The sequence below is a fragment of the Hyperoodon ampullatus genome (assembly GCF_949752795.1).
Source record: "Hyperoodon ampullatus genome assembly, chromosome: X".
Classification (NCBI taxonomy): domain Eukaryota; kingdom Metazoa; phylum Chordata; class Mammalia; order Artiodactyla; family Ziphiidae; genus Hyperoodon; species Hyperoodon ampullatus.
In genome coordinates, this window is record NC_136913.1 from 1,238,358 (window position 1) to 1,265,421 (window position 27,064).

The following is a 27,064-nucleotide window of genomic DNA, read 5'->3' on the forward strand; positions in this document are numbered from 1 at the left end:
TATCTAAAACATGTGGCATATATAGCATTATATATGCCACATGTTATATATAATGTATGATATGATATGTGCTTGCAAATATCATAGTGCAATTTGTATGAAGCATAGGATTTTTCCCACCTTGTAATATAGATACAATATAGTTTATGCTATATTATTAAATTGTATACAATAGCTATAATATTGTTATAATAATGTAATATTATACATAATAAATTATATTATGTAAATAATGTATGGTATGTATTGTATTATATAACAATATATAACAGTGCAATTTGGTCATATAGGATTTCCCACTTTCCATATAGTTATGCTTATATTCTACTGTATATTTTATTATCTATAATAGTTATAATATTATGCCTTGGGCCAGATGGAAAAGTGCTGAGTATTGAGTCAGAGGGGAGAAAACTGTGTTCAGCGTCTCCCCTCTTACCCCCGAGAAGGTGGTCTAGACAGAGATGCCAGGACATGCTTGGTCTAAGGGCCCCCAGTAGAGAGATGTCTGGAAGAGGTGCCTGGGCCGGAAATGCAGAGACACATAAAAGTGTGGTGAGCTTGCGGGACCGAGTCCTTGACTGCAACTTCCCCCGCCCCCGGGACTGCACTGGCCCGGCACCAAGTCTGGTTCCGGGGGTGGGGACAGCTTCCCTGGGAAACCTGCTAGGAAAAGCTTTGCTGTTACCTACAGTCAGCTCTGAGGGACACACACAGGGATTCCAAAGATGACGGTGAAGGAAATTCCCAGAAAAAGAAGTCTGGACAGCAATCCCTCCAGAATAGGATAGGAGGGTGTAAGGGTCCAAAAATTAAATAGAATGGACTGATTTTCAGAAACTCTGCAAATGTGCTCTGTTTTCTGTCCTGGCTCCACCACCAAGTTTGGTCCTTGGCTGGCTTCTCACCGTCAACATTTTGTTAGCAAGTGCAAATCTACAGTGTCTTCCAAGTGGAGGGCAAGTGCATTGTCTCAGTCAGGGTTCTAGCAGAAAATGGAAAGTGCATCCATTTAGGGTTTTTAAGAGTCTGCAGAGATGAATGGGAAGGGTTAAGGAAAGTCCTAAAGGATGCAGAGGCTCCCAGACCCTATCAACATAGAAGAGAAACCGTTACCACCCTGAGCCTGTGGGTCAAGAGAGAATAAGGTCAAGATGCTCCTGGAGTTCAGCTCAAGAGCTGTGGCAGAGAGGCTGCCCTACAACAGATGGAGCTGATGGAGAACACAGCTAAATGGGCACCAACCAAACAGGGAAGTTTCCAAGGAAAACGATCCTAGACTCTTGTGTCCCTCCCTCCCATCTCCTGCCAGTGCCTCCCACTGTCTGAACTCACCTGGAATCCAGAGGACCAGAGACCCTGGGCAACGCACACCGTGTCCATCGGCGTCTCAGGGTGCAGAGTTGGGAAGGAAAGGGTGGAGTTTGGATCCGAAGAGGGAAATGGGAAATAAGTCCCCTCTTACCAGGCTTCAGGTTAGAAGGTGTGGTTGATGGCGTGAGTTGCTCACAAGTTCTTTCTTCCTTCCTGCCTTTGCCCTGGCTCATCCTTCATGGGAGGACCACACCTCCCTTCTCCATGGACTTTGAAGTTTGCATCCATTTTGCTTTGTCTTGTGGGATGTCAGCAGAAGATGCTGCAAACCCCAATGGTTCGAGTTGCCCTCTGTACGATGTTGCCCACCTACATTCCAACATTACAAAAATATGCCCAGGATAACCACTAGTTCCAAAATAATGAAACCATGTAGAGCAGACATGAATCTAAGTTGTTACATCGGGTTCTGCTCAGCATGGTGTGTGTGTGTGGGAGCCCAGTCTAGGTCAACCCAACAGTCACTGACTCACAGACTCATAGGTCTGAAAAGGAACTCTTTATTATGGTAGGGCTTTGTGATCTAGGACGTTTGTTATGCAGCATAGTTTAAGTCAGAGCTGACTGATACAGAAAACAAGCATCTTCTAGAGTGGGGAAAGTTTCTCAGCACCACCTCTATTTTAAGAAGATCTCCAGCAAATTGTCTAGATCCTTTCATATTTTCAAAGGGAGATGGGATCAAGAGTTAGGGAAGTAGTTCCTATACTTTTCTTTGTAATCAAGCATAGGACAATGTGTATCTCCCCTTGAAGTTTCAAATCTATTTCGGTGCCTAGTGGATGGTTAAATTTTAATATTCTGTTGCCAGTAATAGTTGGATGGATGGGATAGGAATGTGTGTGTGTGTAAGATATTTAAAGCCCCCAATCCTCCTTTGCCCCTCTTCTCTTTAGGGGTCATTACTACTGTGAAGTTAGAATTCATCCTTCACATCTGTGCATTTACTGGCTTTCTCTTTCTATATGTACATATCTCTACAAATATAATCAAATGTATTGCACAAAGAACCCACGAATACGGCAATCTGTTCTTTTATATACTGACTAGATGTCACAGATAATAATTCAAAATATTTTTGCCTTTCCTGAAACTGTCGCTGTGATTCCCACGCTTTCCAAATGCCTATTTGAGAAATAGCGTTTTTATCGGCTAAAAGAAAAATAGACTAAATTTACCACAACGTGCGTTTCCATGCGGGAAATTTGAGGCGTTTATGTCTCCTTAACGGATGACAATTTTCCAACTCCAGAACGAAGTTGTTTTCCAAAATGATGTTTTTCCTGCTAAAGCCAGACTTCCACTAATTAAAACCAAACAAGTGACTTGATTTAGAGGCTGACACCATCCAAGCTGTGCACACAGCTCTGTTTGTTTGTTTTTGACTTTCTGGATATTTGGATGAAGAAAAAAAAATGAAACGTTTTGAAAATAAATCCTGCTGTGTACATTCATAATTAAGGACTGAAGAGAGACTTGTGGAAATCAGAGTTAAACCTTAAATGCCTTAAAAGAATCCAATTAGTTATGCATTTGGAAACATTCATTTTGTAAATGTGGAAATCTCTGTTTGGGTGATACATCTGCTAGAGAAAAGAAACTTAATGTCAGCAGTATCCCTCTGTAGCGGATGAAGCTGTATGTCTGGGCAGAAGGTTGCTGGCTGCCTTTAGAATCTCCCCCAATCCCCGCCCCAGCTCCTTCTTCAGAGATGTCTGATTTGTTCACCCTTCCTCTGCTCTCCTGCCCTGAGCCCATACCCCAGGGCAGCCTCCTCCACCTGCCCTCCAAGACTGGTCCCTTGATAGGGATTGTTTGACGTAGGGGTATGCAACCCAATTGTGCAATCCTATGGGAGATTTCTCCCGTGGGTTTGGCGTCTGGGGTATGTGTCCTCCCTCCTAGGAGAAGACCAGAAAGCAAGATGGTCTTCTTTTTCCTCTCAATGTGATGGCATCTAGAAGTCTTGCCTCCTAGGTTCTGGATAACCCAGTGGGACTTCCTGAAAGAGGTATTACAGGACAGGTCAGGTTCAGGAAGGGATCAGGGGGTTGTTTAGAGACCCACTGAGGAGACTCAACCCATCTTCCTGAGCTGTTGAGAAGATGCTGGGTTTATATGGAGGTAGAGATGAGAGACATCTGAGCAGAGATGCCCATTGGACGGTGGTTAGTGAGCAAAGATGAGATTGTCTAGTAAAGAGACAGGGAGGAGGATGTAGGGCTGGAGAATGGAAAATGTAAGAACTTCACTCTGAAGTAATGAAGAAAATTGAGACTTCCCTCGTGGTCCAGTGGTAAAGAATCCGCCTTGCAATGCAGGGAACGTGGGTTCGATCCCTGGTTGGGGAACTAAGATCCCACATGTCACGGGGCAACTAAGCCCCCGCACCACAACTGTTGAGCTCGTGTACCTCAACTAGAGGCTGTGTGCCGCAAACTACAGAGCCCACTTGCTCTGGTACCCACGCACCACAACTAGAGAAGAGAAAACCCGCGTGCCACAACTAGAGAGAAGCCTGCGTGCTGCAATGAAAGATCCCGTGTGCCGTAACTAAGACCCCATGCAGCAGAAAATAAATAATTAATTAATAAATCTTTTTTTAAAATGAAGAAAATTAAAAGTCAGAGAGAGGAAACTGGGTCTTCCAGAAGGATGAATAAGGAGTTGTGGAAGAGAGAGATGGGGAATTAGGACCGGGATCATCTCAGAAGAAGGTAGTCCCCAGTTCTGCTGAGATTCACATTGGAGGAGGGAAGGAAAGGCAGCCTAAGTTCGTCAGAGGCAAAGCGAGAGCAGGCTCCACGGACAGAGAGGCTGTATCAGTTTGTTGTGCTGTGTAACAAACGACTACAAGTTTATCGGCTTTAAAAAACCCCATTCATTATCTCATCGTTTCCGTAGATTGGAAGTCTGGAAGGATGCGTGTTCTCTGGTCAGAGCCTCGCGGGACTGAAATCAAGTCACAGGTTGGGACTGTAATTTCGTGAGGGTTTCAGGACCCTCCTCTAAGTTCACTGGTTGTTGGAAGAATTCAGTTCCTTCCCAAGTTTTCCGCGTGGCCCCCTCCATCCTCAAAGCCAGCAACAGCAGTCAAGACCTTTTCATGCTTTGAACCGTTGAATTCCTCTTCTGCCCTCAGTGGGTAGAAAGCTCTGATCCCAAGAGCTCACGTGATCACGTGGGGGTGACCTTGGTCATCCAGGACAATCTCCCTGAGGCCAGCAGAGTAGTGACCTTCATTACCTCTGCAAAGGCTCCTTTGCAGAGTAAGTAACTTACATTCACAGGTGTGACTCCAGGGGGTGAAGTTCTGGGAAGACGAAGATCTACCTACTTCTTCAGAAAAGGAGTAAATTAAGGAGTAAGTGTGAGGCGAGGCTGCGAGGACAGGTGGAAGAAAAGAAAGAGAGGGAGGTGGATGGAAAAGAAAGCAGGTGCCAGGTTGTTTTGGGGACGGGGTTCTCCATTTGGGTTAATCCAAGCTGCGGGGTGGGGGTGGGGGTGGGGGTTAGTGCCAGCTCTGAAAAGAACATGCCAGGGTGTGATCCGGCTGCACCGCGTCCTCTCTGGGGGACCTTGGGGAAGTGCCTTAACCTCTCTGTGCCCCAGCATCTCAATATGTAAAGGAGGATGAGGATAAGAAGTGCCTCTCTGGGATTCTGAGCGTGAAGTGAGTTATTACAGATACAACATGAACAGCGGTGTCTAGGCTGTGGCAAGAGCTCGGGCAACATTAGCTGGTGCTGTGGTGAGACTTATTGCCATTTTGCTACCATGAGGCTGATCATACCACTGCCACGAGAGGGGGAGGAGGGGGAGTGATCCTGCTACCACGGGAGGAAAGTAACACAGCTACCGTGATGGTAATAATAGTGATAAGGCCACCATGATACATAATGGTGATACAGCTACCATGATGGTGATGATAATGATGCAGCCATCACAATATGCAGTGGTAATACAGCTACCATGATGGTAATAATAGTGACACGGCCACCATGATACATAATGGTAATACAGCTACCATGATGGTGATAATGATATGGCCATCACAATATGCAGTAGTAATACAGCTACTGTGATGGTAGTAATAATGATACGGCCACCGTGGTACATAATGGTAATACAGCTACTATGATGGTGATAATGATACGGCCATCACGATATGCAGTGGTAATACAGCTACCATGCTAGTAATAATAGTGATATGGCCACCACAATATGTAATAGTAATACAGCTACCATGCTAATAATAATAGTAATATGGTTATCACAATAGTATAATACTTATACAGCCATCATGATGTATAATTGTAATCCTGACACCATGATATTATAATATTAACCAAGCTACCATGATGGTAATAATAATAATATGGCCACCATGATATTATAATAGTAATACTGCTACCATGATAGTAGTAGTAATAATATGGCCACCATGATATTCTAAAAAGGAATACTGCCACCTTGATAGTAATAATATGGCCACCATGATAGTATAATAGTAATACAGCTACCATGATAGTAATCATAAAAATATGGCCACCACAATAGTATAATAGTAATACAGCCATCATGATGTTATAATTGTAATCCTAACACTATGATATTATAATATTAACCCAGCTGCCATGATAGTAATAATAATAATATGGCCACCATATTGTGATAATTATGCCGCCACCATGATATTATAATGGAAATCGTGCTACCATGATATTATAATAGTAATACTGCCGCCATGAGAGGAGGAGGAGTAATAATACTGCTACCATGATAATAGTGACAGTAATAATAATGCAACCATGATGATGATGATAACAATAATATACTGCTACCATGGCAGTTACAATAAAAATTTAAAAAATAATAACACTGCTACCGGAATGGTAATATCTATTATTTAACGTTTACATATAATTTTATATTATCATATTACATATTATTTATTATTCACATAATAAACATAAATGATTTATTTCTGTTAAAAATAATATTCACCGATGGGACTTCTCTGGTGGCGCAGTGGTTAAGAATCCATCTGCCAATACAGGGAACACGGGTTTGCGTCCTGGTCTGGGAAGATCCCACATGCCATGGAGCAACGAAGCCCGTGTGCCACAACTACTGAAGCCCGCGCACCTAGAGCCTGTGCTCCGCAACAAGAGAAGCCACCGCAATCAGAAGCCCGCGCACCGCAACGAAGAGTAGCCCCCACTCGCCGCAACTAGAGAAAGCCCGCGTGCAGCAACGAAGACCCAGCACGGCCAAATAAATAAATTAATTAATGTATTAAAAAATAGTATTGAGAAGTAAAATAAATCTTATTATATCAGTAATGTGTATTAGCATAACTGATGGGTAATATCGTTAATGAGAAGCCTCTCCAGGAGCGGAGGATCCAGTTGTCCCGAGCCTGTGGTGACAGGAAGGAAGGCTGTAATTATGGAGTTGGGGTGTGGGCAGTGTGATAACGTGAGTGTGTGTGTGAGTGTGTGAGAGCTGGGTGCAGTGTGTGTGCACCTGTGAGCACAGGATGGGGGGCGGGTTAAGTAGACTCAGGTACAAGGCTGCCCCATTAGGAGGAATCGTAGCCTCTGGCTCCGGCAGTGATGCTCGTACAACACGCTCACCTGCCTTTACAGCTGTGGTACCAAATGGAAGGGTGATTTGTGCAGGCTGCCCGCATTCTCTCTGTGGCCCTGGGTGTCTCACTCTCCTTCTTGGGCTTAGGGGTGCTGCCATGCCTGTGGCCCACTGCTGAGCCCTGGACCCTTTGGGGACGGTGAGCCTTGGGTGAGTCAGGACCCGGCCAGGAGGGAGCTGTGACTCATCTTTGCAGACGCCTGGAGATGGGCTTGAACATGGAGGGGAGGGGCGGGACCGCAGCAGGGTGAGGCAGCCGTGGGTGCCCCATTGACCAGGGTCGGGGGGCAGCAGGGGGCAAGCTGAAAGGGCTCCTGTGTCTTTCTGAGCTCTGCCGCCCAGGTTTACACCGGGGTACATGCCACTGTATGTGGTCACCTGGGACCATGCCCTGAGGTCCCTTCATGGCCCGGTGCCTGCGTGTCTGTTGCCTGCGGAAAGTCCAGGACAAGAAGGCCCAGGCTGTGCCCTGAGGGTTAATTCAGCCTCATCCAAATGGCCCTGTGTATGTTTTACCTGCGGGGGTCACCTGTCCAGGCTGGAGGGGAGGTGCGGGTGTGGAAAGATTCATCTGTTGAATGCCGGGGCCTCTTCATCAGCACAGAGTGGTCAAGTCACAGAGAATGTCTGCAGGGTTGGTGGATCGCTTATGTCGGCTTGCAGAGATGCCACTGCTATGCTTTTATTGCTATAATTCAATGTACAAATGTGGTACATCTTCTATTATTTTTCTCCTGATAAAAATGTTTTTGAGGCAATAGACGCCTAATAACCAGAAAAATCAAAACCACTTTTTACTGAGGTATAGTTGATTTACAACATTGTGTTAGTTTCAGGTGTACAGCAAAGTGATTCTGTTATACATATATATTTTTTTCAGATTCTTTTCCCTTATAGGTTATTACAAGATATTGAATATAGTTCCCTGTGCTATACAGTAGGTTCTTGTTGATTATCTGTTTTATACATACTAATGTGTACATGTTCATCCCAAGCTCCTAATTTATCTCTCCCCCGCTTTCCCCTTTGGTAACCATAAGTTTGTTTTCTATGTCTGTGAGTCTGCTTCTGTTTTGTAAATATTTGTATCATTTTTTAATAGGTTCCACATATAAGTGATATCATATGATATTTGTCTTTCTCTGACTTATTTCACATAGTATGATAATCTCTAGGTCCATTCATGTTGCTGCAAATGGCATTATTTTGTTCTTTTTTATGGCTGAGTAACATTCCATTGTATATATGTACCACATCTTTATCCATTCCTCTCTTGATGGACACTTAGGTTGCTTCCATGTCTTGGCTATTGTGAATAGTGCTGCAGTGAACATAGGGGTGCATACATCTTTTTGAATTAGAGTTTTGTCTGGTTATATGCCCAGGAGTGGAATTGCTGGGTCATATGTGATTTACAATATTATATCATTTTCAGGTTGTACAACGTAGTGATTCAATATTTGTATAGATTATACTCCATTTAAAGTTCTTATAAAATCTCAAAACCATTTTAAAGCAGAATGAAGAGACTCCTAGCACTGGCCTCAGTGGAGAGAGCCCACAGTGGCCTGTTTCTTTGATGGATTACACCAACAAACATTGGATAAGACACAGAATGCAGTGGCCTGAGGACCCTGGATTGGGTGGAAAGTCAGGGCTTAAGGAATGACACCACGGGGTTGAAGAGTGGTTCTCTGTAATATGCGTGTCCATCTGGAATCTCACCTTATTTGGAAATAGGGTCTTTGTAGACGTCATTAGTTAAGACGAGGTCCTGCTGAAGTAGGGTTGGTGCTTAAGCTTTTTAAGAAAGGGAAAATCTGGACACGGAAACAGACGAGGAGAGAGTCATGGGATGACAGAGGTTGGAGTGATGCATCCACCGGCCGAGGGACACCAAGGATCCCCAGCAAACACGGCAAACTGGGAGAGGGGCTAGGCTCAGACCCCCCCTGGAGCCTCCAGAAGGAAACACCCCTGTAGACACCTTGATGTCAGACTTCTGGTCTCCAGAGCGGAGAGAGAATCAATTTCCATCAGGTAAGCTGCACAGTTTGTGGGCATTTGTTCTGGCCACCCTAGCAAGCTAATACAACGGTCAATAATGTGGGGTTGAATTTCTTGGAATTTCTAGTCTCCTTTCTATTCTGGGTTTCACCCATGAATAGGTGGAAAGTGGGCAGCAGGCATGGGCAGCAAAAACTCCTCCAAGAGATAAGCCCACCCAGCTGAACAGACAGCTGTGAGAAGGGAGTCTGAGTCAGAACAGATGCGAAGATTCTGTTTTATAATCTGTTTCTCCTCTTCTGGCTCAGCCCCAAGGCCAGCTCCTGTTGTGAAATTACACGACCAAGGTGACAGTGTCAAGGGCACCCCAAACCCCAGGTGGATCCCCAGCTCTGGGTAAAAAAGCCAGAAAAGGTTTTTTTTTTTTTTCATGGAGTGAAAAATATAGGGGCCCCAGTATTTTTCCTCTTCTCTTTTTGAAGCCACTTCATGCTGCTATTCGATGTGAATGGTGTCAACATACCAAGGAAAGGACAAAGATTGTCCATTGGGTAAAAATCAAGAACCAGTGACCCATCACCTAAAAGGAACCCACTTTATTTTTTATTTTTATTTTATTTTATTTTATTTTTGGCCACACTGTGAGGCATGTGGGATCTTGGTTTCCTGACCAGGGATCAAACTCGTGTCCCCTGAAGTGGAAGTGTGGAGTCTTAACCACTGGACCGCCAGGGAAGTCCCAAACCCACTTTATTATTTTTCTTTGAAATTTATTTTTATTTATTTACTTTTGGCTGTGTTGGGTCTTCGTTGCTGCGCACGGGCTTTCTCTAGTCGCGGCGAGCGGGGGCTACTCTTTGTTGCAGTGTGCGGGCTTCTCATTGTGGTGGCTTCTCTTGTTGTGGAGCACGGGCTCTAGGTGCACAGGCTTCAGTAGTTGTGGCTTGCAGGCTCAGTAGTTGTGGCTCGCAGGCTCTAGAGCACAGGCTCAGTAGTTGTGGCGCACGGGCTTAGTTACTCTGCGGCATGTGGGATCTTCCCAGACCAGGGCTTGAACCCGTGTCCTGCATTGGCACACGGATTCTTAACCACTGCACCAGCATGGAAGGTCCCCCAAACCCACTTTAAATGGAAAGATACGAACAGATATAATGTACCAGGATGGAAAAAGATAAACCATGCAAGCAGTAATCAAAAGAAAGCTGGAGTGGTAAATTAATAATCAGACAGGGGAATCTTTGGAAAAAGGAGGCATACCCATGATAGAGGAAAATTACACAATGCTGAGCAATTTGCCAAGAGTCATAAAAATGCTATTTGTGTCTGCACCTGAAAGTAGGGATCCAAAATATGCAAAGCAAGCAGTGATGGAACAAAAAGGAAAAGCAAACAAATTTGCAGTAATCACTGGAGACTTCCACACTCCTTTCTCAATAGTCAATAGAATAAGTAAACAGGAAATTGGAGAGAATATAGAGGACCCAGTTGACATTTACAGGGCACTTCACAGAATAACAGCAGAGGACATATCTTTTCAGGGTCACATGGAATACAGACCCTCTGCTGGACCATAAGCCATACCTTAAATAATGTTATAGAATTTAAATCTCACAGGATATGTTGTCTAACCAAAATGGAGTTGACCTTGAAATAGGTCACTGAAAGACAGCTAGAAAATGACCAGATGTTTAGGAATTAAATAATACACTGCTAAATGACCATGGCTCAAAGATAAATTCTCAAGGGAAACCAGAAAATGTTTTGAACTCAAGGAAGAAAATAATAAACATTTCTGGAGTGCAGCTAAAGCAGTACTTTGAAATTTGGGGCATTAAATGCTTGTAGTAGAAGAAAGAAGAAACTTCTCAAATCATTCCTCTAAGGTTCTCCCTTAAGAAATTTGAAAGAGGCAATTAAATGAAACCCAGAACAATCAGAAAGAAGAAAATAATGAGGTGAGAGAAGAAATCATTGAAATCAAAAAGGGAAGGGGGACCTCCCTGGTGGCACAGTGGTTAAGAATCCACCTGCCAATGCAGGGGACACGGGTTTGAGCCCTGGTCCGGGAATATCCCACATGCCACAGAGCAACTAAGCCCATGTGCCACGACTACTGAGCCTGTGCTCTAGAGCCCATGAGCCACAACTACTGAGCCCACGTGCCACAACTACTGAAGCCCATGCGCGTAGAGCCTGTGCTCCACAACAAGAGAAGCCACTGCCATGAGAAGCCTACGCACCGCAACAAACAGTAGCCCCCGCTCGCCACAACCAGAGAAAGCCCACGTGTAGCAACGAAGACCCAACGCACCAAAAATAAATAAATAATAGATAAATTTATAAAAACAAAACAAAAAACCAAAAACCTGCCCTTCCTCCATTAAAAAAAAAAAAAAAGGAAAGACAACAGAGAAAATAAAGGCAAAAGCTAGTTCTTTGCAAACATCAATACAATTGAGAAACTTTTACCCAGGCTGACCAAGGAAAACAAGATATGGATATAGATACAGATATAGATATATCCTCTCTCTCTATAATATAGATAGATGTTTGATAGATAAAAGAGAGAGAGACACAGAGAGACAGAGAGACAGAAATAATACAATAAAAACATTGGGAATAAAATAACGGACATCATTACAGACCTGAGAGACATTAAAATGATAATAAGGAAATAACAAAAAAAGTTGACCCATATATACAACAGTTTCCATGAAATGGAGCAGTTCTTCACATATTACCAGAACTCACCCAAGAAGAAATAGATGACTTGAATTGCTCTATATTTATTTTTTTATTCTTTATTTATTAAACAAATTGAATTCATTGTTATAAACATCCAAACAAGAAAACTAAAGGCGTGGATGGCTTTAATGGTGAATTCTCTCAGACATTTAAGGGAGAAACAGCATCAATTCTACAAACCATCTTCCCTACATGGAAGGGTATGAAACACTTTACGGTTCATTTAGATGCCAGGATTACTTGGATACAAAAAAACCCCACCAAGACCTTACAAGGACAGTGAACTACAGATGGATATGCTTTGTGGACATAGCTACAAAAATCCTTAACAAAATATGAGCAAATCCAAATCTAGAAGTATTTTAGAAGGATGACAGATCCTGACCAAGTGGGGTTTATAGTGGGCATTTCCAGATCCTTCATTATTTGAACATCAATCAATGTACTTCTCCATCTGAACGGGCGAGAGAAGAAAAACCCATTCGCTCATCTTGATAAATGCAGAAAAAGCCTTTGACAAAATTTAAGATCCATCCATGACCCTCCGCCACCTAGGATTAGAAGGGGGTTACTTCATCTCAGGGAAAAAGATGCCCACTCTCACCGCTATAATTCCCCACATCTACGGGAAATCCTAGCCAATGTTAAATGATGAGAGGGATGAACAAAAGGCAGACAGATTGAAAGGGAAGAGATAAAAATGCCATGGACTGGCTTCCCTGGAGGTCCAGTGGTTAGGTCTCTGCGCTTCCACTGCAGGGGGCTCGGGTTCGATCCCTAGTCGGGGAACTAGAATGCCTCTTGCCGCGTGGCACGGCCAGAAAGAAAATACAATGGATGACTCTGAAGCAGGTGGGGCTGTCAGAAAAGCAAGGTGGGGTACCAGAAAAACATTATGTCTATGGGTATGAGCGACCCCCACCCCTCCCTCACCTGGACCAAGTCCCTGTCTCTCTCTAAGAGCGTCAGGCTCTTCCCCTCCACAGCGAGTCCAGCATGAGATGAGCTACAAGAATTCTCCCATCTGTGATTCTACATCTTGAAATCATAGATCAACAGGCCGAGAGTCAGCAGCTAAGTGTGGGGAAGGGGCCGTAATATCCGACTTTAAAAGTAGGATTAAGATGGGCAGCCGTGGGACATCCATCCCAAGCTCTGTTCCTGGCCCCATTTCCTTTATTTTCTCCTTTCTTTTTACCTCGTAAATAGGAACTAAGTTAGGACCTAACTGCTCTGTTAGGTTTTCCGTGAGAAAACTGTTAAGAATGCTTCTTGTTAAAAAATTATTATTTTAAACTGGAGTATAGGTGATTAACAATGTTGCATTAGCTGCAGGTGTACAGCAAAGTGATTCAGTTATCCATATACACGTATCTACTCTGTTTCAGATTCTTTTCCCATATAGATTATGACAGAATTCTGAGCAGAGTTCCCTGTGCTCTACAATAGATCCCCGTTGGTTCTCTGTTTTATATGTAGCAGTGTGGACATGTCAGCCCCAAACTAAGAATGGTTCTAAACACAAACTGAATCTTGACGGGGAGGAATGACTTTTCTATGTGGGGTCTTAAATGCCAGTCAAAAAAAAAAAAAAAGAAAGACAACTTCAGATATTACTGCAAAAATTCAATTCGATGTCACACTACCACTGGTGAAAAGAGGCTATGGGTGCAGTAATTCAGAAGAATAAACTGCCTTGAAAATCCACAGCAACGTGGCATCTCCCCAATGCAACAGCCCTCATCTTAATAAGGAATGGAAGCCCTTTTAGGGTTGGCAGTTCACATCTTGCCTTCCCAGAGGGTGGTGGTCTCAGAAGTGGTGGGGGGGACCTTTGCAGAGGAGGGATGGGGCCTACTTTAGACAAGCAAGATTCCAAAAGATCAGTCGCATTCTTAACCGACTAAAAGTGGTTGCCTTCCAAGAGGGAACAAATTACTGGTAAAATGCCCAGACTTCTCTGCATTCTGCCAAGAGCAACGTGGATCTTTACAGCATCACTGTGGGCAGATCCTGGAAACACAGGAGCTGTCATTGCCAGGCAAAATAGAGACAGAATCTACAAGGGCGATACTAGGGGTTTAAAAGGTCCTTGATAATAACCTACGAGGGAAGAGAATCTGGAAAAGAATATATATATGTATAGCTGAATATAATATATATATATATAACAGAATCACTTTGCTGTACACCTGCAACTAATACAATATTGTAAATCAACTATACTTCAGTTAAAAAATAAAAAGTCCTTGATATAATCTGTTGTCCAGTAGCTCACGCCTGTTACCGGCATGTCACTCACTCATCCCTCTGTGTCCTGATTAGTTTCCACTGGTCATGAGGTCATTGGATACTGCTCAAGACTAAAGGTTGGCTGTGTGATGGAAGAAGGCAAGTTGCATGTTCCTTAGAAACGTCTTAGTGGATGAGGGCACAGGAAATGTTTGTGGAACGAAACTTGATGACCCAAGGATATCTGAAAATCCATCCCGTCATCAGAAGACATAACAATGAGACTGGAAAGGTCAGATGCAAAATGCAGCAGGAAAATGGCCCCTCAATTTTTTTTTTTTTTTAAGAGACAATCTATTTATTTATTTATTTATTTATTTATTTTTGCTGTGTTGGGTCTTCGTTTCTGTGCGAGGGCTTTCTCTAGTTGCGGCAAGCGGGGGCCACTCTTCATCACGGTGCATGGGCCTCTCACTATTGTGGCCTCTCTTGTTGCGGAGCACAGGCTCCAGACGCGCAGGCTCAGTAGTTGTGGCTCACGAGCCCAGTTGCTCTGCGGCATGTGGGATCTTCCCAGACCAGGGCTCGAACCCGTGTCCCCTGCATTGGCAGGCAGATTCTTAACCACTGCGCCACCAGGGAAGCCCTGGCCCCTCAATTTTTAACAGAGGAATCATCGTGCCAGGCACAGTCCCAGCCCCATACAAACAACTGAAGACGATGGTGCTTGACCTTGTGGGGAATATGGGTTCAGTTTGACCAGAGTGTTTTCTGCCAAGTACAGAACACTGGTCCTCGTAGCCGACCAAGCACCTTCATATATTATGATTGCAAAATATGGATCCAGCGCAGGAGTCTTCCCATTACTTTGTTTATTGCCCAGGAATGCAATTAATAAACTTTATGAATACGGCATAAAGTCATCAGAGTGTTTGGCAGATTCATTAGGACTTTTAAAAGGCTTGGAAAGCAGATTTAATGCCTCAAGAAACCATTTAAAAGGAAGAGTAATAGGTTTATTATATCTATCCATAATATCTTACCAAAGATGGTCAGCATTGCAATATACATCACTTTCTGTTTACTGCAATAAAAATCAGATTACAGGGAGCAGGCACAGAAAAATACAAACCCATGAAGATTTGTGAATGGAAGAAACAGCCGGAGGAGCTTTAAGATCTTATGATGAATTTTCTTAATTTTCCACTGCTTTCTATTCAGAACAAGTCCCTTCAAAATAGTTTTATTTATCTTCTTACCTTCCTAAAAGGTAAAACAAAACAAAACAAAGTAAAAACGTTTTGTTTTTATATTTTAAATTAAAAAGCTCCCCATTCAATTTGGTAAAATTGCTTAAAAATAAAGTAATATTTTGGAAATCATATATTTGTTAAAGGACATGTATCTAGAATATATAAAGGACTCTTATAACTCAATAATGCAAAATTAAATAACCCATTTTAAAATGGGCAGAAGATCGGAAGAGATATTGCTCCAAAGAAGATACACAAAGGCCAATAAGCACTTAAGAAAAATGCTCAATGACATTAGTCATTAGAGAAATACAAACCAAAATGACAGTGAAATATCACTTCACACCCAGTCAGATGGCTAAAATCAAAGTCAGGTAATAAGTATTAACAAGGATGTGGATGGAAATCAGAACTCTCCTACATGGCTGGTGGGGATGGAAAAGGGCACAGACACTTTGGAAAACAGTCTGGCAGCTCCACAACATGTTAAAAGTAGGACTTCTGTATAACCTAGCCACTCCACTCCTGGGTGTATATATTGGTGAATATACCCAGGAGGAACAAAGACATATATATAATGTATATCTCCATGAAAAAGTTTGTACATGGATGTTCATAGCAGCACTAATCAGTACAGCCAAAAAGTAGAAACAACCCAAGTATCTGTGGATGGCTGGCTGGCTGGATGGATACACAGAATGGGGTCCATGCACACAGTGGAATATGACTCAGCCATGAAAAGGAGTGAAGCTCTGACACAGGCTACAACGCAGATGGACCTTGAACACATGATGCTCAGTGAGAGAAGCAGACACAGAAGGACATACAGTGTGTGATTCCATTTACAGAAAATATACAGAACAGGCAAATCCACAGAGACAGAAGGGAGATTCGTGGATGCCAGGGGCTGGGGGAGGGGGTTGGAGAGTGACAGCTAAGGGGTGAGATGTTTCATTTTGTGGCGATGGAAAAACGTTAAAAAAAGAAACTTACTGTGGTGGTGGTTGCTCAACTCTGTGAATATGCTAAAGCCAACCTCATAAATACACCCAAAACTACTGAATTGTATGCTTAGAAGGGTGAATTTTACCATATGTGAATTACATCTCAATAAAGAAAACCAGAAAGGATAGCAAAAAATAAACTAAATTTAAAAATTAAAACAATTTTTAAAAGCCAATGGATTAAATAATTAATTTTTAAAAAGCTATAGAATTAAATAATTTTTTTAAATAAAGCACTTCTGCTACATTAACAAAACATGATAGTTACTGTGAAGAAAAGTGCTTGTGCAGATACTAAGTTGTGAGCTGAACTAGCTGCTCTTTTCGTGGAACACCAGTTTTGGCTTCTTGGTTGGAAGATGCCATGTTGAGCAGAGTAGCCTGGCTTATTGCTAAACTGGCCCTCGGAAAAAGCTTTAAAATTGGTTTTGCAAGCCAGCCAACAGGTACACGAAAAGATGTTCAACGTTGCTAATCATCAGGGAAATGCAAATGAAAACCACAGTGAGATATCACCTCACACCGGTCAGAAGGCCATCATTAAAAAGAGCACAGATAACAAATGTTGGGGAGGGTATGGAGAAACGGGAACCCTCCTGCACTGTTGGTGGGAATGTAAGTTGGTGCAGCCACTATGGAGAACAGGATGGAGGTTCCTTAAAAAACTAAAAATAGAACTCCCATACGATCCAGTAAACCCACTCCTGGGCATATATCCAGACAAAACTAATTTGAAAAGATTCATGCACCTCAAAGTTCATAGCAGCACTATTTACAATAGCCAAGACATGGAAGCCACCTAAATGTCCATCAACAGAGGAATGGATAAACAAGAATGTGGTACATATATACAATGGAATACGACTCAGCCATGAAAACGAATGAAACAATGCCATTTGGGGCAATATGTTCCTGTAGCTTATTTATACATAGTAGTCTGTACCTCTTAATCACCTACCCCTATCTTGCCCCCCACCCCTGGTAACCCCTAGTTTGTTCTCTGTATCTGTGAGCCTGCTTCTGTTTTGTTATACAGTATTCACTACTTTGTTGGATTTTTTAGATCCCACATATAAGTGAGATCATACAGCATTTGTCTTTCTCTCTCTGACTTATTTCACTTAGCATAATACCCTCCAGGTCCATCCATGTGGCTGCAAATGGCATTATTTCATTCTTTTTAAGGGCTGAGTAGTATTCCATTGTATAAATGTACCACATCTTCTTCATCCATTCCTCTGTTGATGGACATTTAGGTTGCTTCTGAGGGTGGGTCTTTAATCCAGTATAACCGGTGTCATTATAAGAAGAGAAGACACAGAGAGAGACACTGAGAGGAGAAGCCACGTGACGATGGAGCAGAGATTGGAGCGATGTGTCTACAAGCCAAGGACCAGCAAGGATGGCTGGCAGCCCCCAGATTCTGGAGAGAAACCTACAACAGATTCTCCCCTGGAGCCTCCGGAAGGAAACAGCCCTGCCCACACCTTACTCTGAGACGTCTGGTCTCCAGAACTGAGAGAAGATACTTTTCTGTTGGTTTCAGCCATCTGCTGTGTGGTCTTGTGTGATGGCGGCCCCGGGGAAACTAATACAGGTGTATGTACTCAGGTGGCTCATCAAACTGCATGGCTTGGCCGCGTCGGTGTTCAGGGCAGTAATATTAAATGAACAACATCCAATGAGTGATCACCATTTCTCTGTGTTCTCCGGGGGAGTCCACTGCATTGCTCTCCCAGACACACCGTGTATGATGTTTGATGTTGGCTATTTAGACTCACTGGTCCGAAATGCTTACCCTCCATCATCCTCCCATGACCTTCCACCTACAGAGCAGGCTCTGGTTTGTTAGCAGGATGCAGTGTAGCAGGGGCTTTCAGATCTATCTTCTCACTTAATTCTCTGCAGATGTTGAGAGAAAGGCCCTGTTAATATCCCACTTTATCAAACAGGGGAACTCTGGGGCTCCTAAGATGATGAATAAGGGAGTAGACTTTTATACCCAGATCTTCTGCCCTCCCTAATCAACAAGTGCTTCCTCAACCTGGCTGTGTATCCAGTTCAGTCCAGACACCCCATAAAAACACATATTCCTGGGCCCCGTACCCTGAGAGTGACCTGGGTAGATATCTGGTCGACAGTATTTTTAAGAAGTTCCTCCAATGATTCTATCACAGGCCCCACAGAGAGGCGCTCAGGGAAAACACTGAGATTGTTTGCAACTTCGTCATCACCTCTCTGGGTTAACAAGAGCCTTGGTCTCATTTCTGGAAGAAGTAAAGAATTCAAGAACCGTTTTCTTTGCATGTGCACGATGCCCGATACTCAAGCACAGTGTTGCAAACAGTAAGAGGACTTTATTTCAATGTCCCATGACACATCAGACATGGTTTCAGGAATCAGTTTGCAACAGCACGGAAATCGTGGACCAGCTTAAACTGGTTTTGCCTCCTTAAATAGGTTGTTGAGCAATCAAGCTGAAACAGCACCAGCTTAACCTGGTTTCGCCTCATTTAATAGGTTGTTGATTCATCAATCCTTGAGTTATTTTACAGAGACAGCACTGCACACGCTCAAGACGGGAACCCATGTTTCCAGGATGACCTCGGAACCAAGAATCTTCAGTCTACAGAACTTCAGTCTACAAAACTTTCTCCCTTTACGAAGCGAGAACCCCTTCAATAAGCAAAAGCTGGCTTCCAGCTGCAGGAGTAGCTTATATGGCCTGACTTGAGACTAGCCAATCAGCTTCCAAGCTTGAAACTCCCTAACCCCTTAAATTTCACCACGGAGGTGGGATCAGGAGACAGATTTGCGAGCACGGCGTCCTGCTGCTTGACCTGACTGTGAAGCTCTTCGTCTTCTGGGAAAGCTGCTGCCATAGCATTGGCTTCTGTGCACGTCGGGTGGTGAGCCTTTGCTCGCTGACAAGTCTTGGGGGCGCTTATCACATGCTGAGTCACCTAAAGATACTGCGTCTCAGTCAGTGTGGCCACCACAAGCCCCACCGGCCGGATGAGAGGTCTGAGATGTGTATCCAAGAGGAATGAGAAGACGCTGGCGCCATTTTTCGTGATGCAGTTGAGCAGGATCCTGTACCACCAGTGGGATGCAAAGGTAAGAATGCGCGTGCCTTTAGGTGTGCAGCCTGGGCTGGATTTCCACGTGCTTTCTACAGAGGCGCATTCAATCCCGTTCAGCCTCACGGAGTTTCGGAGAGGAGGCTTACACTCTCCCTAGTTCAAACAGGGTCACCCGGGGGGAAAGAAAACAATTAAGACGCCAGCAGCAGTCTCCACGAATTGTTTCCAAACTTGCATATGGTGGAGCTGGAGGGAATGTGATAACCCAAAAGACTCCTGCACCCACCCTGCCCACCTTTGTCTTGTGCCCCATTTTTTTTTTTTTTTTTTTTTTTTTTGCCGTACGCGGGCCTCTCACTGCTGTGGCCTCTCCCGTTGCGGAGCACAGGCTCCGGACATGCAGGCTCAGCGGCCATGGCTCACGGGCCCAGCCGCTCCGCGGCATGTGGGATCTTCCCGGACCGGGGCACGAACCCGCGTCCCCTGCCTCGGCAGGCGGACTCTCAGCCTCTGCGACACCAGGGAAGCCCTGTGCCCTATCTTTTTCATCCAGCCCAGGCTGTGGTCACTCACGGAGTTGGTCTGACAGCCGTGGGAGAGAAACGGGCTGAATTCTTTTTTTTTTTTTTCTTTTTTTCTTGCGGTTCGCGGGCCTCTCACTGTTGTGGCCTCTCCCGCGCAGGCTCAGCGGCCATGGCTCACGGGCCCACGGGCTGAATTCTTAATGAGTTGGACCATTGTCAAAGCAAGGTGGGGAATCTAGGCTAAATACCATCTGGAAATGAAGATGCATTTTTCTAATTACTGGAATCGTATGTCTTTCAATGTATCAATTTGAGGGGAAATTGTGATGTTTTTAGGTCACTTTGCAATTTGTGTTGTTTTTTGGAAATCTATAAATACTGAATCAAGTACACCTGAAACTCATACTCTACAGCAACTAGAGTTCAATTAGAAAACCCTGTAGGTTTTAAAAACCGAATTCAAGGCCGAATCAAGAGGTAACTGATGAACACCTGAAACTTTCCCAAGACAGTGCGTGTATATTCCCAGCAGAGTGGCTAGAATTAACACTTTCCTGGTGCCTGTTTCATAATCTTATACGGGGCCTCTGGCTGTGCGTGTTAAACTTTTCCCAAACTATTGGTCCCATCTGCCCTGCCTGACCCTTCCCCCCGCCGGAAAACCCTTCTGGTTGATTATCTGGTGAAAATCTGGCTTTGAAGCAAGGCACTGCCTTTCTCTTCCATGCTTCAAATTCCCCATCAGACCCCCAGCCAATAACTAATAGACGATTCTCCATGACTCAGTTTCTCCGAGACCAAATCTGGTCCCCCAGAGCTTCTCTGCAGATGCATTTAACACGGGGAAGACTCTGCCGTGTTTCATGTTTTATATCCACGTGACGTCTCCTGTGTCAGTCCCCTGAGGCCAGGGTCTGTGCCCCACTGGGGTACACGGGGAAATTGAGAGGATGCCCACCTACCCAAGCCTGTTTGCTAGCCGCGTCGGGGGCAGCGCTTGCAGATAATTGTTACCAAACCACACCTGAGTCCCGTGCTCAGCAAAGCCCAACTCCTGACTCCGGGTTGTGGTGCGGGAAAGAGCAGCGTTTATCTGCAAGACGCCCCACGTGCGGCCAAGGATAGAGGAGGGTAGCTCGTGCTCAGGAGACCCGAACTCCCCGAAGGCCTTCAGGGCAAGGTTTGTAAACCAGGGTGAGGGAGGGGTTTCGGGTGCGAGATCAGCTCGTGGACCCTCTCCGGCTTGGTTGGTGGTGACCAGGAGTCCACATCGTCAGCCTTCTGATTCCAACCACCTGGGGTCTCCGTGCTGGTGGGCGGCATGCAGGTAAGTTCTCCCACCTGGTGGGGCTTTCAGTCTCTGCAAAGCAACGCCAAGGACGTGGCTCAGAATATGATCTGTAGCCTTAGGGAGGAACTGAAAGTCCTTGACTCTGTTTAATGGCTAAACTATTATTATTTTTGTCTTGCTTGACTGTGTTGCTTTGTTTCTATATTTTCTCACTTCTCTGACTAAATTTGCTCTCTGGAGATCCGGGAAGGCCTAGGAGGCTAAAGCTTTTCTTAGAAACAAGAGGCAGGGGACATGGGGGAAGGGGTCCATCCCCCAGTCTGTCACAACATCCGTAAGTTGTATATTCATGTCCTCATACTCAGGAAACATTAGCTGCTTCCCCACCCAGTGCTCCCAGAGAGAAGGTATCTTTTATCCCATGAAAAAAAGGGGACTTTTTTTTTTTAATCAGTAGAGTTTAATTTTTTTCCCCGTTTCTTCTTCGTAGAGACTGGTCTTTGTTCCTTTTTGTCAGCTCCCGCCACGCCCCATCTTTTATTATTATTTTTTTAATCTGTACCCTGGAGTCCATCCGTTTCATCCTTGATTTGTTTCCTCTTGCAGTTGTATCCCCTATCCCCTGCCTCAGATCAGGGTCTTCCTCCTTCCATGGCTGCGTCTTTGATTTCCCTGACTTCTGTTTTTGTGTTACGTGGGTGAAAACATCGAGGTGTGGATTAGCTGCCTCTCATTTCTGTTCAGGTAAATGCCACTCCTGTGCTCAGTACGCTTTGTCAGCAGAGACGAATCGGCATTTGGCTTAAAATCGCCTCAGGAGTTCAACGTTTCCCTGCTACAGAAAAAGCGTTAATCACCATTATAATGTTCCCCAGAGTGGCCAGCTGAATCCTCTCCCTATTTGCCCAATTATTAACTAAAACATCACTCCTTTTTTGCCTGGCACGCCAACAAAAGCGATAGTTTTATTTAGCGAGATTTTAAAATCAAGACGGGAATAAGTTACACAGTTAATGTGATATAGGCTAAGTGAGCTAAAATACGACAAAAGGGTTTGTTACAGTGGAACACACTTATGTTTTGTTTTATAAGAGATTTAACTGACCAGAAGGAACTAGAAAGGGAAAAAAATCATCAAAAACCACCAGGCAGGGCTTGTCGACCCCACGTAACAAACCTTTCTGCCCGGTTAGGCTCCCTCTGCAGACACAAGGCCACTTGGTTTCTGGGCCTGGAGCATCCCTCACAGTTAGCAAGGATGCTGACTGAGTTCGATAGGAAACATTCCTAGAGTTCTTCATGTCCACGGTAAGGATACTCTGTATTCTTCCCTGGGTATAAAATGTCCCCAAAGGGTTGTGGGTTTCTCTTGGCCAAAGGTCAGTTCTCTGCTCTCCACCTGGAGAGCTCCTTGTTCAAGAAATAGGTTTAAGGGGGGACTTCCCCGGAGGTCCAGTGGTTAGGACTCCACGCTTCCACTGCAGGGGGCACGGGTTTGATCCCTGGTCGGGGAACTAAGATCCTGCAAGCCACGGCCAAAAAAAAAAAAAAAGAAAAGAAAAGAAATAGGTTTAAAAAATACAAGATGATTTCATTCTGCCATCATGGGCTCATGACAAGGATTCCCAAGTCTCATGAATCATCCAAAATTGTGTGCATAATTTTGTGTCTTGCAAGTAAATATAATGCCCACTCTCCAGGCATTGGTGGTTTCCGCTTAGGAGTAAACGGTTGTTTATGCATCATCTGTTTTTAATATAGTACACAAGCCAAATGAGCATCTTCCGAGAGTTTTCACGAAAGATGGTGATTCTTTATTTTATGAGAACTCGGCTGCAGAGGTAGCTGGCAACGGTCCTGACCTTCAGCTGTGCCCTCAGGCAAGCAGGTCACTGTGTTCCCCACCTGGGTCCTTGGTCTCTCTAATCAATAGAAATTGATTAGAAGCCAGATGAGGGATTCGGGTGAGGCTGTACTGGGACTTGTCCTGCAGCGGGCGGGAGTAAAAACAAGTAACAGGTGCCTTGCTCATTCCCTGAGCTGGTTCCTTACTGGGCTGAGGGTGGGAGTAATTGGGTGGGTTGGGACGGAGGGATGGCTTGGGGGGGGTCTACCCACCCCTTGGTGGTGCCTGTGCACAGGAATCATGCACAGGACCCTGCTTTTGCTCACAACACCTCAGAAAGGGCAGTTGGGTTTGGTCTTTTTGTATCTTATTGTTTGTAATTTCCCACAGCTGTGGGCGGTTATTTTTAGTCCCTTATAGTTTCTTTGTATTTTGCTGCTGGAGGAGAGGTGTGTCCAGGTGCAAGCCCTGCAACAAAGGGTCCCAGGGCCCAGCCCATCTCAACTGCAATTCCCACAGTTTCAGGAAGGGGCGTGATGGGTATTGTATACAGTCGGTTCTGGATGTCAGTGTGGTGATTGTATACAGCCGGTTCTGGATGCCACTGTGCTTCTTCTCACCTCTTGGTTAAAGGTCACAGCTGGTTTTCTGTCGTCCCTTCCCACTGAGTTTGCCATGTGGTGTTCTGTTAGTGATGTTGCAAGCTCTGAGTATTCGTATTGACGTTTTGGGGCCAAAAGATACGAATGCTTTTTGATTCAAATACAAATCACAAAAATGTGACCTTAGCATGGGATTGCTTGCAGGGCATGCACTTGTCCAAATGTATTCTATCATGTCTTAACGGGGCTTTAAAACTTTATCCCATAACTCAATTTTTCACACTTAAATCACACTTTGTTTTTTATTGACCCTAAAATGAAGTTTGCTGGTGTATTCCACAGATTGCTCTATGGGACCTGCAGGTGTGCTGATTGCTATAATTTTTAGAAGTGTTTGTAAAATCGTGATGTATCTGTTTGCTTGGGCTGCCATGAAATGCCCCAGACCGGGGGCGCTTATAAACATCAGGCATGTATCTCTCCCAGTCCTGGAGGCTGGAATCTGAGATCCAAGGGTAAGCGGGGCTGCTCCCTCCTGAGGCCTCTCTCCTGGGCGTGTAGACGGCTGTCTCCTCCCTGTGTCCTCACGTGGTCGTCCCTCTGTGCATGTCTGTGTCCTGATCTCCTCTTCTTATAAGGACACCAGCCCTATGGGATCAGAACCCACCCTAGTGACCTCATTGTACCTTCATCCCCTCTTTAAAGACCCCGTCTCCAAATACTGTCACATTCTGAGGTCCTGGGGGCTAGGACTTCACGTGAATTTGGAGGGAACTAATTTCAGCACATAAAGGGACAATTTAACACAACCAGATACAACCATACCCCTGCGTATGTATGTAGACCCCTCTTCTCACTGTTACTATGTCCACGTTTCCATTGGGGGTGCCCTGGTCCTCATGTGCTTTCACCAGTGAACCTGAACTTACTGTGCACCTCAATTTTATAGCCGGCATCAAAGGCGTTACCAAAATCCCAATGAAATGACTCCTGATACCTTAGTTTTTCCTACTCACTGGGCGTTTCTATTACAGGCCATTCTGTTCATCTGACTTGATTGGTTTTTCATGGGTCTATGCTTCTGTCTTCCCCTGATTTGGTCCTTCACGGGTTATGCATAGATTAAGGGGAAAGAGGAACATCACACAGGAAAGTCAGATTAGTCCACGCTCCCGGACGGGCAAAGCCAAACTCCTCTCATTACATCCTTTAGTAGGGTCATCCTTTTTTGTGAAATCCCTGCATCTCATGATTCACAACTAATTGTTGGTGGATTGTTTATGCTTTTTATCCTCCTTAGTATTCTTTTATGTATGGTAGTCATTTCTGAATGTATTCTCCTTGGGAAAATGTAATATATGTCATAAAGCTCCATTTCCCTGTTTCCATCCAGCTTTTTTTTTTTTTTTAATTTATGTTTGGCTGCGTTGGGTCTTCGTTGTTGCGTGCGGGCTTTCTTTAGTTGCGGCGAGCGGGGGCTACTCTTCGTTGCGGTGCGCGGGCTTCTCATTGTGGTGGCTTCTTTTGTTGCAGAGCATGAGCTGTAGGTGCGTGGGTTTCAGTAGTTGTGGCATACAGGCTCAGTAGTTGTGGCTCATGGGCTCTCGAGTGCAGGCTCAGTAGTTGTGGCACACAGCCTTAGTTACTCCACAGCATGTGGGATCTTTCCGGACCAGAGCTCGAACCCGTGTGCCCTACATTGGCAGGCAGATTCTTAACCACTGCGCCACCAGGGAAGTCCCCATCCAGCTTCTTGATCTAGTAGGAAATGCTATTTTGGAAATTGTGCACACGTAATGTGTGTACAAACTATATGTGCATATAATTTGATGTAAATATATATACAACTTGTGTTTTATATATATTTGTGTACATCACGTAATATACATATGTGTGTAGTAAGAGGTAGATTTCACATTGTCATTTTCTTTAAAAAAATTTTTTATTGAAGTACAGTTGGCATACAGTACTGTTATACAATATAGTGATTCACAATTGTTAAATGTTATAGTCCATTTATAGTTATTACAAGATATTAGCTGTACTCCCTGTGCTGTACAGTATATCCTAGTAGCTTATTTTATACGTAATAGTTTGTATCTCTTAAACCCTCCCCCATCTTGCCCCTCCCTGCTTCCCTCTCCCCACTGGGCACCACTAATTTATTCTCTGTATCTGTGAGTCTGCTTCTGCTTTGTTATATTCACTAATTTGTTGTATTTTTTTAGATTCCACTTATAAGTGATATCATGATATTTGTCTTTCTGTCTGACTTCACCTAGTATGATCAACTCTAGGTCCACCCATGTTGCTGCAAATGGCATTATTTCATTCTTTTTTTTTCTACGGCTGAGTAGTATCCCATTGTATATATGTACCACATCTTCTTTATCCATTCATCTGTAGATGGACATTTAGGTTGCTTCCATGTTTTGGCTATTGTAAATAGTGCTGCTATGAACATTGGGGTGCATGGATCTTTTCTAATTAGAATTTTCTCCTAGATATATGCCCAGGAGTGGGATTGCTGGACCAAATAGCAACTCTACTTTGTAGTTTGTTAATTTTCTGAGGCACCTCCATTCTGTTCTCCACAGTGGCTGCACCACTTTACATTCCCACCATCAGTATATACATATTATGTGGTTTTTACCACAAACACTGAGCATCTAGTGAGTTTCTTCCAAACCTGTCATGTTACTGATGAAGAATCAGTTTTTGAGGCAGGTAGAGACTAGAGACTAATCGTCTTTCGATATGTGGGCATAAAATAATAGAAATGACATTTCTCTTCCATTTGTTTGATTTTTTTCAACACTGCACGTGGTGCTAGGGCTGTTGATGTTGCTGAAATAAAGTCATTCAGATTATCCAAAACTATTTTAAACAGTGACAAACTAGGGAAAGGCAGCTCTGTTTACTTCCCACATGGGCACTGATGCATTTTCAAACAAGATAGTGGGATATGACTAAACTCCGAATGCATCATGTCCGAGTACATTTTGCTCAGTGATGGAAACAGCCCTGGGAAAAATGAACATGGAATGAAGACCTTCTGGTCCGTGTCTCTTGGCCCATTCATTTTCAACATTTCGTTCTCCTTGAGAAAGCTACTAAACAGAAGAAAAAGCACCAAATTAAAGTAAATATTTCGAGATGGAGAAAGAACACGTTCCAACGGCTGTACTTTTTTTTTTTATTGAAGTGTGGTTTACTTACAAATGTGTTTCAGGTGTACAGCAAAGGGATTCAGTTATAAATATATATATATATAATCTTTTTCATATTCTTTTCCATGATGGTTTATCACAGGATATTGCATATAGTTCCCTGTGCTCTACAGTAGGACCTTGTTTATTTTATACAAACAGCAGTTTGTCCGATGGCTGTATTTTTCACGGAAGTCTTTGAGAACTCACCTGGCAATAGCAGTTCAGACAGTATTATTTCC